This window comes from Rhinolophus sinicus, chromosome 3 (assembly GCF_057876585.1).
Source record: "Rhinolophus sinicus isolate RSI-liver-muscle chromosome 3, RSI-T2T, whole genome shotgun sequence".
NCBI classification, from domain to species: Eukaryota; Metazoa; Chordata; class Mammalia; order Chiroptera; family Rhinolophidae; genus Rhinolophus; species Rhinolophus sinicus.
This window is the reverse complement of record NC_142503.1, coordinates 80783124-80797121: the sequence shown is the minus strand read 5'-3', so window position 1 is coordinate 80797121 and position 13998 is coordinate 80783124. Positions and strand designations below refer to the sequence as shown.

Below are 13998 nucleotides of genomic sequence, written 5' to 3'. Positions count from 1 at the left end.
CAACAGTGTGTTTTTTCCAGGGTCCATAAGCTCCAAGTCAAGTTGTCCTTCGATCTAGCTCTGGAGGGCACAGCCCACCATCCCATGAGAGAATTGAACTGGCAACCTTGTTGTTGAGAGCTCGCGCTCTAACCAACTGAGGTAACTGGCCGCCCACAGGCAGCTCAGCTCAAGTCATTGTCTTCAATCTAGTTGTGGAGGGCGCAGATCACTGGCCCGTGTAGGAATTGAACCCGGCAACCTTGTTTTTAAGAGCACATGCTCTAATCAACTGAGCTAACTGGCTGCCCGTGGTCAAGCTTTAAAAAAAAAAAAAAAAAAATTATTATTAATTTTAATCGGAGAGACTTCTCTTTCTATATTTTGAGATGTCTAGTGGTTAGTGCAGGACTATGCAGAGATTTGATTTTTATTTAAAGTTTGAAGGAAAATGTATTCTTCAGCTGGAGACAAGATTCAGTTGGTGACAGAAATGAGAATAGAACAGTTTTATATACGGACAGGAATAAAATGAGCTAAATTATTATACTTGGATCAAATTACTGAACCTCACAAAATATATAAACTCTATTAATCAACAGTGACAGAATACATCATGTACCCTTTATCTCATGGATTGGAAAATTATTCAATTGGATTGTTTTGCTTTGTTTCCAGAACATATGACAAATAATAATTTTCTATTTATGAGAGATAGTCAGTTCTGGACTTTTTGGTTTAATTGGCCATACATTTGTAAAAATATGTTTATTGGTTTGGTTGGGACAATGACAAAGAAGTAGTCATTCAAAAAAGGGTTTCTCTTGTTAATACGTTAGCACATGAATATAAAAAAAAACATTTTATCATCTTTTAAAAACAGCCTTGTGAAAATAATAAAGTTGTTTGAGTGAGGAGGCTATATTTTAATGTTTCTAAAAAATTATTTATGGTTTTCCATATTGTAAGAAATGAATCACTATTAGCTATCTTGTTTAGTGGGGTTTTCTGGGGGGAAGGATGGGTACAGAAATAACAGGCAAGGAATTATTTTCACAACCTCAGGTAGGCCCCAAGGAGAACCAGGATATTGTGCAGGCTACAGCTGCAGTCATCCTCTCCAGTTTATGGTGTCTTTGCAACTTGGTCTCTGTCCGTCACTGCTGACAAACCTATGTATTCTGCTGACTTAGGACTTCTGCTGCCATATTGTTTCTATTGCCTCTTGGCTTCTATTTACTGCATTTTCTCTGTATGTCTCCATTGTTATCCATTTTGATATTTGTTGACTCTTTTGAAGTTATGTTGAAATTTCCTAAAAAAGTTCTGACAGATTCTGTATTTTATCATTCACGTGCTGTGCTAAGGCTCTCTATTGCCTGCTATGGTTTGGACACTAATCCTTGGTCCAATTAGTTATAGTCAGAGTGGGAGGTGTCATGTTGTTCAAAGCAGGTCCATGTAAGTTGCATTTTATTGGTAAATTTATCATAGGCTAGAGTTGGTTTTGCAGAACCAGGAACTTCATTTAATCAGGGTCCTAGAATAGACAGATGGTGGCGATGCTGCAACTCATGCTGAGAAACTCAAGACTAATCTAAAAGTCAGGATATTATGTTATTTACTTAAGGTGAGACACATTTAACTATCATGCATATCAGTTATTTGTGACTGCCTGGCCAATTCATTTTTTTCTTCCTGTAGGCAGATTAGCCAGACAACTGGCCAGAGTAAAAAGCTACAAGGTGGTCTAACCAGCTTTGGATTTCTACACATGACTCCTCACATAACTGGCCAAATGGAATTGGTTCCACTTCTGATTCCATAGGTTGGCACTTGGTAAAGATTAACTGATGTGAACGTTCTCTACTACACCTTTTGGTGGAAATAAAAATCAGTATTTGCCAGTACCAACCCATCTGTTTTGTGCTCTATTCCCAAATAAATAGCCATGTTGTATTTTGGTTAAAAGATGGAGTCCCTAACTCTGACATGTCCTGGTTTCTTAAACTACCAGACAGTAACAATTTGACTCTGACTTTACACCATAGCTCATCTTGGGGCAGAGCCATTGTTCCATTGTCTTCTGCCTGAAGGATTCTGGCTTTACATATGTTAATACCTTAATCCAAATTAAACAGGGCTTCCTAAAAGTCTGTTCTAGGATGGTGGATGGTGGTACATTCAAAATCAATCTCTCCCCAAAATGCTCGTGACATTAATTTAATAGTACCATTAATTTAATGTTAACAATCTAACATTCAAGATTTTGATTTCTCTCACAGTACCTTAAATCAACCATGCATTTCTAACCTAGGAGTCTTTCTACTATTATAAGAGGAATAGGAATTTTAAGAGGAATTTGCATATTTCTGATCTGATCCATTATCTGTCAATATTCACATGGTACTACAGGAAATTGTTCAAATATGAAGCCCTGGTTGATTTCAAAGCCTAATTCTCGGATAGCCAAACTGTTTCCCAGTTCTTCACAATTCCCCTTATCTGTCTCTCCTACTAAATCTTGAGCAACTTGAAGCCTGGGTGGAGTCTCAGTGCCAGGACCTAACACTCTGTCTGACACATGGCTGGTACTTAGTTGAGGTTTACTGAATATGAAAGTTCCCTGTTTCTAGTATATCCGGGTGATTTCTGTAATAACTGCTTGTAGATACAGATTGAAGATAGATTTAAGGACTTATTGAACTCAGCAGAGGAGTTAGTTTAAATCCTTTAATGGGTAGAATTACACCATCATTGTGAGAAATGCATCTTCCCTTTTATATTAAGGATATGATTTCAATATTGATTCTATTTGACAGAGTATCAACCTACGTTACAAGAAATTGTTATAGTATATTGCTTAACTATTTGGGATTTGAACCCTGTGTAAAGAAGGATGAAATGATCACCAGGCCAGCTAATGCCATGCTCTGTCTTCTTACTGTGATTAAAAAAAAAAAAAAATTAGACTTTTGACATATTTGTTCTTTATGTGGACATATTTACTCTTTGAGAGATTATCTTTAATTTCTACAGAGAAGATGATGACCTTTGTTCTTTGACTTCATATGTTGATATGTATTTATTTATATAATATATATAATATATATATATATATTATATATATATATATATATATATATATATATATTATATATATATACACATATACATTTTTGTCTTCTCTGTAGCTGTCAAAGAGTAAGGCAATTGCTCTCGCTTTTTAAGAGATGTTATCGACTATGAACTGCAGTACAAAGTGTGCTCTTATATATTATCTGGTACACTAATTAAATTGAATGGGGTAGTGACAACTTATTCACAGTGTTGGAGCTAATGACCCAGTGCATTAGTAGTGATAGAGAAGGCACATTTTAAAACAAATGTCTTGTTTTAATTGCACTATTGCACTATTTGAATAAGGAGAGTGACATTTCTTTCAAATTGTCTGTTAAGTAAAGTCTGTCATTATATGAATGGTAAAGTATCATCAATGTCTCTAGACTAATTAATGTTTAGTAAACATTTTTCCATTGTTGATTATATCCATTCAGGGCCTGTAAAATCAGTGCTGTTAATGCAATTCTAAATGGGTATTGATATTACTTATGGTTATTATGCTGTTGAAAAATTAGGCAATATGGGAGCCTTAGAATTACATTAAAAAGATAGTATATATGTACTTTTTTAAAAGTAGCAGTACCAATTAACAACACCTAAAGCCTGTATTCAAGGCCTTCTGACAAACAGACATAGAAATAAATAACATATCATTTAGGAATATGAGCTTCACAAGAGTGGGGTTTTGTTCACCTTTTTAACAGCTATATCTCAGCACCTAGACAAATGCTTGGTCCATAGTATGTTATCAATAAATATTTGTTGAATGAATAAAAGTCATATGATATCTTATGATCCATCCTCTCATAAATAATTAAGTGTGTTTCTGTCACAATCCCTTCAGGCTGCTATAACAGAAATATCATAGACTGGGTATCTTTAACAACAGAAATTTATTTGTCACTGTTCTGGTGGCTGGGAAGTCCAAGATTAGAGCACTGGCAAATCCCGTTTCTGGTGATACTGCTTCCTGGTTCATAGATGGCTGTCTTTTTTGCTATAACCTCAAAGGCAGGAAGGGTGAGGGAGCTTGCTCGGGTCTCTTTTATAAGGGCACAATCCCATTCATGAGGATTCCACCCTAGTGACCTAATTACCTCCCAAAGGCCCCACCTTCAAATTTTGACACATTGGGAAATAGGTCTCAATATATGAATATTGGGAGGACACAAATATTCAGTTTATTTATTGTCTTAGTTCACTAGGACTGGACTTGGAATATAATATTAAAAATCTACCTCTACTTATTCAACTGTCTGAGAGCTTCTCCTCAGATATTAAGCTGCGTTAGTTCCCTGTTGCAAATTTGAGAAACTCATTTCTAAGAAGTTAAGAAATTTGCCCACAGTCATATGGCTGCAGAACAATTTGGGCCTCCTCATACTTTCAGCTCTCACCTCCATGTACAGCCTCCCCCACCCCCCACCACCCACCCACAGTTAATCTCATGGCTCCAGTCATGTAAGAAATAGAATAAGAACATTACATCAATATATATGCAACTGGTAAGTTTAATGAAATTGTAAGCTGTGTTTATATTATTGAAATTTTATACAGTAAAGAAACTGAGGTAATTTTCTTGCAGTAAACAGTAGAATACTAGAGCATAATGAGAAGACGTTCACAGATAGAATTATTTAATGACTACGAGGACAATCTGACATATAAGACACTAGGCCTAATGGAGAGGGGAGAGGAATTCAATTGTTGGAATTGATTTGAAGCCCTAGGTTCAGTTGCAATGACAGATGACCCCAAATCTCTATAGGTTTCAAAAATGTTTGTGTGACATTTGGTTTTGTTGTATCTCCAGCACATAACCTAAAGAAATAGCCCCAGGCTAGTGGAACAGTCCCTATCTGAGACCTGTGATAATTTTGGCAAAAGGAAAGGAACAAGAGAGTGAATAGAAATACCCAGTGGTTCCTAAAACTCCTGCTTCGTGGTATACAGCACTTCCATTCGCATTCTATTGGCCAAAGCAAGTCACATGACCCAGATCAACTCCTGTGGAGCAATGAGGTATATTCATTCCCATAATGGGTACTGAAGGTCACATGGCAATGGGTAGTGATGTGGGATTCCTCTTATGGAAAGGAGGAATGAATAATTAGGAACATAATACATTCTACTACTCCATTTGTGTTAGTTTTCTAGGGCTGCTGTAACAAAGTAGCACAAACTGGGTAGCTGAAAGCAGTGGAAATTTATTCTCTCACAGTTCTGGAGGTTAGACATTAGAAATCAAGGTTTCAGCAGGGTCATGCTCCCTCTGAGACTCTGGACAGTATCCTTCTTTACCTCTTCCTAGCTTCTGGTGAGAGCTGTTAATCCTTGGCATTCCTTGGCTTGCAGCTGCATCACACCAATCTCTGCATATTGTCACACGGTATTCTCCCTCTGTGTCATTCTCTTCATATAGCATTTGCCTCTTATAAGGAAACCAGTTGTAGTGAATTAGGGGCCCACCCTACTGATCTTACCTTGATTCCATCTGCAAAAAACCTACCTCCAAATAAGGTCACCTTCACAGGTACCAGGTTATGACCTGAACATATCTTTTGAAAGCCCATAATCAACCCATAATGCTATCCCAGATTATTTCCCACCTCTTCTAATGCATTCAGACTCTACCTCTCACCCTCACTCCAAACTACTTACTTTGCTCTGACATCTCTAATTTCTGCACTGTTATTGACTGATAGCTTGTTTGCATCCTTTTTCCAATGTATCCAATTTCATAATATAATTGGACAGTGTTGATCCAAGTATAACCATTTAGTTATATTTATTCCTGTCCTTACATAACCTAATAGGACTGGACAAAGATAGATCAATGGATTTTAGTATAATATGAAAAGTGTATTGATGTGATTTCATATTCCTCATTGCAACCAGTTTTTGAGAAACTACACTTGTCCATTTTAGGTTGTATCAAACAATAATATACAGCATTGTCTGGCATGGCTAGTAAAATGCTTACTAGACTTTACATAGCATATTACAACAGATTGACTGCAGAAGGGGATACAAAAATCCAGCTATCTTGTATGAAGCCTGATAGTAAAGAGTTTTGTAAGGAAAATGTAAAGCAATATCACTCCTGTCATTCAATTGCTTTTTGTTTGGAAAGTATATATATTTTTTTCGTAAAATTGTTCTCATATTAATCTGTAACGGTTTTACTATTATTTTAAATATAATGCTAAATAAGCATTTAGAAATGTCTCAGTTTTTATCTCGTATACAGTAAATATGTAGGTATATATAACCCGTATAACTAAAAGCTGTTTGGAATTCTCAATAACAAAAAAATGTTAGAGAGCCACTGATGTAGAAAATCTCATTGACATGTATTGAGACTGATAACCTTTCCACCTTCTTAGAAGATATAAAAACTATGAGGCCAAAATGAAATCTTTGCTACGAAATCCAAAAATCTCCCTGTGACTTCCCTGCCCGATCCTCCCTCCTTCTTTATTCCTTCCTACCTAGGATTTTCCTCCCCTATACACTGGACCAACCCCTCTGGCACACACTGTCATGGGCCTGGTCTGATCATCTCCTCTGTGTCCTTCACCCATCCTTCTGTATTGGCTCCATTCTTACCAGCGTTTACATAGCTTTAGTTCTCTCACATCAAAACGAGATACCTTTCTTTCAGTAACGTTTGTCACTGTGGACCACTTTTTTCTTGCTTTTTCATGACTCCACTCTCCTGCTTTTCTTTCTACCTCGCAGAATGCTTCTTTTATCCCCTTTGTCAACTTATCCTGAACTACCTACTTTTCAAATATTGGTGTTTCTCAGGACTCTCAGTCTTGTAGCTTTGCTCCTCTCTTCTCTGCTTCCCTCGGGCAATCAATCTCATCTACCACTTGGTTTCAGTTACTATCAACGTGCTAATGACTTAAATCTCTACTTTCCAGCTAGTCCTTACTCTGGAGTTTGAGTTCTGTTTAGTTCAATGACTTATGCCACATCACTCCTAGGATGTCTCGAAAGCACTTGAAACTCAAGTTGAAACACCCTCCTCAGTGTCATAGAAGTTAGAAGTATGGACTCTGAAGCAGTGGGACCTGATCGAATCCTGGCTCCCAAACTTCCTGGCTATATGATTTAGAGCAAACTACTTATCTTCTGTACTCCAGTGGCCTTATTTATACAATGTGAATAATAGTAGTCATATGTACCTCAAAGTTCTGTTTTATTAGTAAGACTATTTGTAGAGGACTGAGAACAGTGCCAGACAGATAGAAAATATCAATGAATGTCAGCTATTATTTTCTACCCTGTAGTTCTAACATGAAACCTGGTGTCGTTTTTGAAATCTCCAAGTCCCTAACCCCTCCCATTTACATCCAATCGGTCATCCCCAAATCCTACTGATTCTTCTGACCAAAATCTCTTCATGAACTGCGATTGGCATTACTACAATCTTTATCCTAATATCTGGACTGAAAATCACCCTGGTAGCTGATTTTCCTAGTTTCCTCCTGTCCCCTCATTGGCATTCTCCACCATACAGCCAAATCTATTTGTTACCAACAACCTGATCATATCACTGTCATTCATAAAATCTGTTAGTGGGTGGCTCCCTTATTAGTGCTGGTAGCAGGGCTCAGCTCTCTCTATTGGAAGATGAGAGACTGGAAGCCGCTGGTGCAAAGCTGCTGCAGTATTCCTCCAAGGAGCGAAATAGAGAAAGCGTCACATTCTGTCCACATTCCCAGTATGAGTCTCAGATCTGAGGCGGAGGATCTGTGTTATATTCTTTTTTCCTGATGATTCTTTCAAGGAAGTTCAAAAACTCTGGATGGGAGCTTGGAATAATTAAGGGGAGTCTAAATAGAAACAGAGCACTCAGACAATCAGGTGGGACGTTGTGCTCTGGGCCAGGGAGAAAGTTAAAGGGTAATTGTATTATCTGTTTGTAACATTCTTGCTTGGTGATCAGGTTTACCGGTGCCATCTGAGCAACACTTAAATTGAAAGACTAATTCTTATGTTTACTTGGTTAAATGTTAGTATTGTAAAACCAAAACAAAAGTTGAGAATTTTACCTAAAGCCTTGTGTCTACCTGATAAATACTTCAGAGTGAAACAGGCCACAGTGTTTGGCCTCCAGGCATGCTTTCCTAACAATTAAACTGGGCTGCCTTCACAAGAAGACATTTCCTGTTTGAAGCAGTCTGCCTTCTCAGTGTGAGAGGATGTAGCTGATTATCTTCCTATAATTAAGGAAAAGACCTTCAGGTGGTCTGACTTGGCCGGAAAACCTGGCTGTGGAAGAGAGGAAGCGTCAGTGATAAGAGAAAAGGGTGTGAGAGGAAGCCACAGGAAGGAAACTGAGAGCGTAGAATGAACTAGAAAAGATCCAAAGTGCGGTGGGGAAGTACTGCTGACGTTATTTATCCTGGCAATAGCTGGCCCCTTCTCCGGGTGAGGGACTGAAGCTGCTCATCTAATCGGAACAAGCCCATATTGTGTGCTACTCAGGAAAATCTCAGACTAAGGGTACATGTGCAAAACACTTCATTGTGAAAGTTTTGAATATTTTATGTACCCTGTTTCCCCCAAAATAACACCTAGCCAGACAATCAGCTCTAATGCGTCTTTTGGAGCAAAAATTAATATAAGACCTGACATTATATTATACCCAGTATTATGTTGTATTATATTATATTATATTACATTGATATATTATATTGTATTGTATTATTATATTATATTATATTATATTATATTATATTATATTATATTAATAATACCAGGTCTTATAGGAAAATAAGACTGGGTCTTATATTAACTTTTGCTCTAAAAGACATATTAGAGCTGATTGTCTGGCTAGGTCTTATTTTTGGTGAAACACGCACTGTAGTACCTGGTTTTCTAAAGCAGAATGTAGTGTAGAGGAGATCTGGAGATACAAAAGAAAAATTGCACTGGGTATAGTTAAACGGGCAAGAAAGACTTTATTCAGTACAATTGCAATGGGATGGAGAGATTGATCTTGACTCCCTTGGAACAAAAGGCAGCCATGTTTTAAGTGCTGAGGTGAGCTAGTGGAAGTTACTGGAAGACGTCTGGGGCATGCTGGTCAACGCGCTTAGACTCTCTGTGCTCGCTAATTGGTGCTTATTGAAGTTGAGCTCCTACCCTTCCACAGAGACTGGGAGATAGGGTTGCTGTCTCCTTTGACAATTACATTTCAAAGGGAGGGCTCCCAGGTCCTGGAGAAAGACATTCCTGGGTTGTACAAGTTTTAAAAAGATGTGCTCAAAGGGACATGGAAAGAATTTCAAAGGGACAGAGAAATAATTTACAATAGGAATTTTCCTAAAGTAAATGCTCCAGGTAAAAAGATGCCAGGGGCCTGAAGTTGGATGCCAGGGGCCTGTCTAGATTTAGTGAAGTTGAGAGGAATCTTAAATCCACCTTTGTTAATACAAATTGGGTGTCTGATGATGTATTTGAGAGGCCAGTGAAATCAGGTCAAGATCTAAATGGTTGCTTCTCTAAAAGTGAACTCACTGCCTTAAATAATAAAGGGAATGAATGTATTGGTTCCTGTAACTGAAACTTCCAGGTAAAGTTTGGTTTGATCCAAGGCAGAAAAAGTTTCTTTTTCTCAATGTCTGCTTTGTTATCTTGATCCTGACGCCAAAGTGAGGGAGGTTATTACCTTAGAGTTTCAACATGGCTGCCAGCAGTTTCCAGGGCTAAAACACTCTTCTCCACATTCAACAGGAAAACAGAGTTTTGGCAGCAACTCAGGAAAAAGAAGAAGGAGCTTTTCTCTTCCAGAAGCTCAAAAATATCTCGTCAAGTCCTATTGGCTCCTGTCGAATCACATGTTTATTCCTGAAGCAAACAGATGATCATGGAGATGGACTTTGCTGGTTTCCTTAAGTCAGGGGTAAGTTCCATCCTACCCAAAGGATTTGGCTGAATTTAGGGAAGGGATGTGTATTAGTTGGCTTGGGCGACCATAAATCAAGTACCACAAACTGGGTGGCTTAAAATAATAGAAATTTATTCTCTATAAAATCTCTACAGTTTTGGAGGCTAGAAATTCAAAATCAGGGTGTTGGTAGGACAATGCTTTCTTGAAGCCTTTAGGGGAGACTTATGGCATGCTGTTCTCTTAGCTTCTGATACTGCTGGTAATTCTTGGTATTCCTTAGCTTGCAGCTGCATAACTTCAATCTCTGCCTCCTTTGCCACGTTTCATTCTTGTTCATGTGTCTGTGTCGAAATTTTCCTTTTAATAAGTATACCAGTTATATTGGATTAGGGTCTACCCTAATGATCTCATCTTGCTTGATTATATTTGTGAACACAAATCACAGGAGTGATTTGGAGGAAATTTTCTCTCCTACATGTGCTTGAAATTTTATTTTTTAGGAAGAGTCAAAAGTGGAAGGATCAGGCATTTTGTAAGAGCTAGTTATCACTGCTTCCTTTACTTGTCTTCTTACAGTGTAAGTTGTATAATTCTGCTCTGTGCTTATCTTGAGTATTTAACATTATTCCACTTTCCATTCTCAGAATGTTCACTAGATGTGTATTTTATTTCATAAATGGAAAATAATCCGTTAGGCGATTGTTTTAAATAACACATTTTCGTTTAACTTGAAGTCAGCTCACTCACGCTTATTTATGCTGAAAACCTCTTCCTTTAGAGAAGTCTCTTCTGATTCCCCTTGGGTATTTAAATACCATATTTTACAGTGTATAATGTGCACTTTTTTTTGCCCAAATTTGTGAGGGAAAAATAAAGATGCACATTATACATGGGTAGTACTAATTCCCTATCTACACAAATGTTTTTAAATTATTTTATTTATGCTTATGAGTTAAAACTGTAACTCTAGAAATCAATAACGATATCTGTATGCAAAATAATACCCTGGAATGTGATAATCGGTTTTGTTGAACTTACAATGAACTTGCAAAGACAAAGCGTTCTTGGCCTTCTATGATGCATAAATATCATAAATTTGTTACGGGTACATAAAATTTCTTGTACCTTGTATCTATTCTTGTGTTTTGTAATTATTTGTTGCATAAAATTTTCTGTACCATAAAATGTTAAAAAGTAAATGCTAAAATTCCTTAATATCGTGGCTTATTTTTTTCAGGACCGTCCACCACTTTCCTACTTTGCTTCCTAAAGGAATGATGTTCTCATGTTCTTCTTGCAACACAGGCAGACAAAGTCCAATGCACGTCATCTCTAGCTCACACACATTTGTGCACATAGGAATATGGCTGTCCTCCGGACACTTTCTGGGCCAAAGTTGAGAATGAATTACTTGGCATTAGTTTGCCAATGACAGGGACTACAAAGCTGCTGATTCACGCAGTTCTTGAGGAAAAATCAATTGTGTCAAATCACCTTGCAGTATGATAGGAAACATTGCGAGCACAAGTCAATTCAGCATTAATTTAACACTTTGTATCTGACACTGTTTGGCACTGAGCTAAATCTGACTGTCTTGCCTCATAAAATAGGCATGATGGGCTGCACTTTTATCATTTTACTACTACCTACTACTGTTTCTGCCACCACCAGAACCACCTCCTCCGCTATAACAATGACTACTGCTATTTCTACAACTCCTCCATAACTTTTATAAGGCATTTCAATGTATGACAGACACTGTCCTGATGATTTTCATTTAGTACTCACAACAGCTCTTACTATTAATATGTCTATTCTACAAATGTACAAATCAAAGCACACTGTAGTCAAGTAACTTGATCAAAGTCATATACCTAGTAAGTGGCAGACTGGGGGTATGAATTTCAGCTCCTACTCTGTATTCAGTATTTAATTAACACTACCAGATATGGGGTTGACACACAGAAGGAACATTTACTTTCTATATTTTGATATGTTAGTGTAAGGAATATGAACAGTGTGCTAACATAAGCTGCATATACTGTCATATTGTTTTAATTTATTTATTTTTAATTAATTGCATGAGATCAGCCACTCTTATTAGTGGAAGTATTTTCTTCTTGGGGCCTTCCATTTCCACTCTCCTTAACTGTCCAAGAGCCTAAAGGGTTTACTCAGTCCTGCAGTCCTGGGGTGATTCAGCTGCCACACCGCAGGTGGACAGTTGGGTTACCTGCTCAGTGATCTCTTGCTTGCTGTCCCATTCCTCCTCAGTGCAATATGGTGTTGCTCTTGACAACTGGTCCCCTATGATGCCACAGAGCTTGATTCCTGCTCTGCTGTTATTATGTCTTACTGGTTCATTTCCTCAGCAAATGTTTTTAGTGACCACCTATTATGTGCCAGACCCTGTAGTGTGCTACTAGAGGGATTACAAAGTTAATCAAGAGAGACAAACTCCCTCTTTATGGAGCTTATGATCTAAAGTAAATTAACTGCAAATCGTGATTAGTGCTTGAAGAGAAGAAGCAGGAAATAAGGGCTGTAGGTCTGCTAAGGATAATCAGGGAGGACATCTGAAAAGAGGTGCCATTTAAACTGACACCTGTAATTATCAAAATGTTCTAAAATTAGGTTGTGTTGATGGTTGCACAACTCTGTGAATATACTAAAAACCCCTTGAATTATACACTTTAGTCAGGTGAACATTATGGCATGTAAATCATATATCAATGAACTATTCAAATAACAGGTACTGGCATACAGCAGATATATGACCAGACGTAGATGGCGCCATATTTTCTGCCTTTGTGCTTTTGGAGGATTCTATTGTATAAACTGGGTAAATTCTCAGTTTTCCCCATTGATCTGAGATTTGGCATTCTTGAGGAGGTTATCATTTGCTCATCTGCATTGCAGCTTGTATACTTTCACTGGTGTTTTCTCTCTGTTGTTCCCGATCCTTGTGAGTTTATGTCCTTAAAAAAAGATTCCCTTTGGGCCGGTTTTGCTGAGGTTCAGAAGAAAGCAAAATTGGGTGTGCTTATTCGATCTATACGCTTAGCTAAGAACTCCCCCTGTATTTTCTACGTGGTTACCGCTTGTATATATGAGTAATACTGTTCTGTATGCCAAGCGCCATATTCAATTTTCTTATCACTTCCAAAAGTTTTTACATTTTCTCGGGTTTTCTGAGTATATAATTATATCAAGTGCATGTCATAATCATGCCTATATCTTGCCAATATTTATGTTTTGTTTCTTTTGACAATTGCATTGACTAGTACTTTTAGAAAAAGTGGAATAATAATGTGATAGTGGACATCTTTGAATTCTGCTTACTGAGGGTTAATGGGAATGCTTCAAAGGTTTCACCACAAAGCATGGTGGCTTGGTTTGAAATACCTCTGTACAGAAAACAAAACAAAACTGCAACAAACTGAGACCTGAATGATGGGACAAGCCAACCACACAACGAGGCAGGGGAAGAGCATTTCATTCTGTATAAGTCAAGAAAATGGAGGTCGGCGTGCAAGAGCGTGGTAAGCATGGGAAGAGCAGATGGGATTGAGTTGCAGAGGTAGCTATGCCCGACCGTGCAGTGATTTCTAGAATTCAAGAGTAGGGTAAACATAATTCCTTGCCATTTCTCGTTAACTGCTTGGCTTTCATGACATGTTTGAACCTGCACTCGTCACCTCTGCTTCGAGCTGTCAGTTCTCCACCTCCACTGCCCACTGCTCCTACATCGGATAGACTGGATTAGCTCACACTGTAGGGGATTGATGGGGGTTGAGAAAGGGAGCACTGCTGTTTCTCTGATGCCCAGCTGTGGTTCTCATTTTATTATTGGCTTGGGCAATCTTCCTTTCACCTTGTCCTTCACCAAAGGGCTACGCTCCCTCCCCATCCTCCGCACTGCCAGTCCCGTGGTGAGCTCCCAGCCAGTACCCTCAGCTATCCTCTGTATCATCTGGAGTGTGCAGGAC

The 13998-nt window shown here is 38.1% G+C and overlaps 1 long non-coding RNA gene across 1 annotated transcript in view; it reads left to right on the top strand.

Moving 5' to 3' along the window:
- The first annotated feature begins 9857 nt into the window (after positions 1–9857).
- Positions 9858–13998, top strand: part of LOC148758514 (uncharacterized) — a 203891-nt gene continuing 199750 nt past the window's right edge. The window contains exon 1 of the long non-coding RNA XR_016020551.1: positions 9858–10021. This is a non-coding gene — a long non-coding RNA (uncharacterized LOC148758514). The remainder of the gene's footprint in view (positions 10022–13998) is intronic.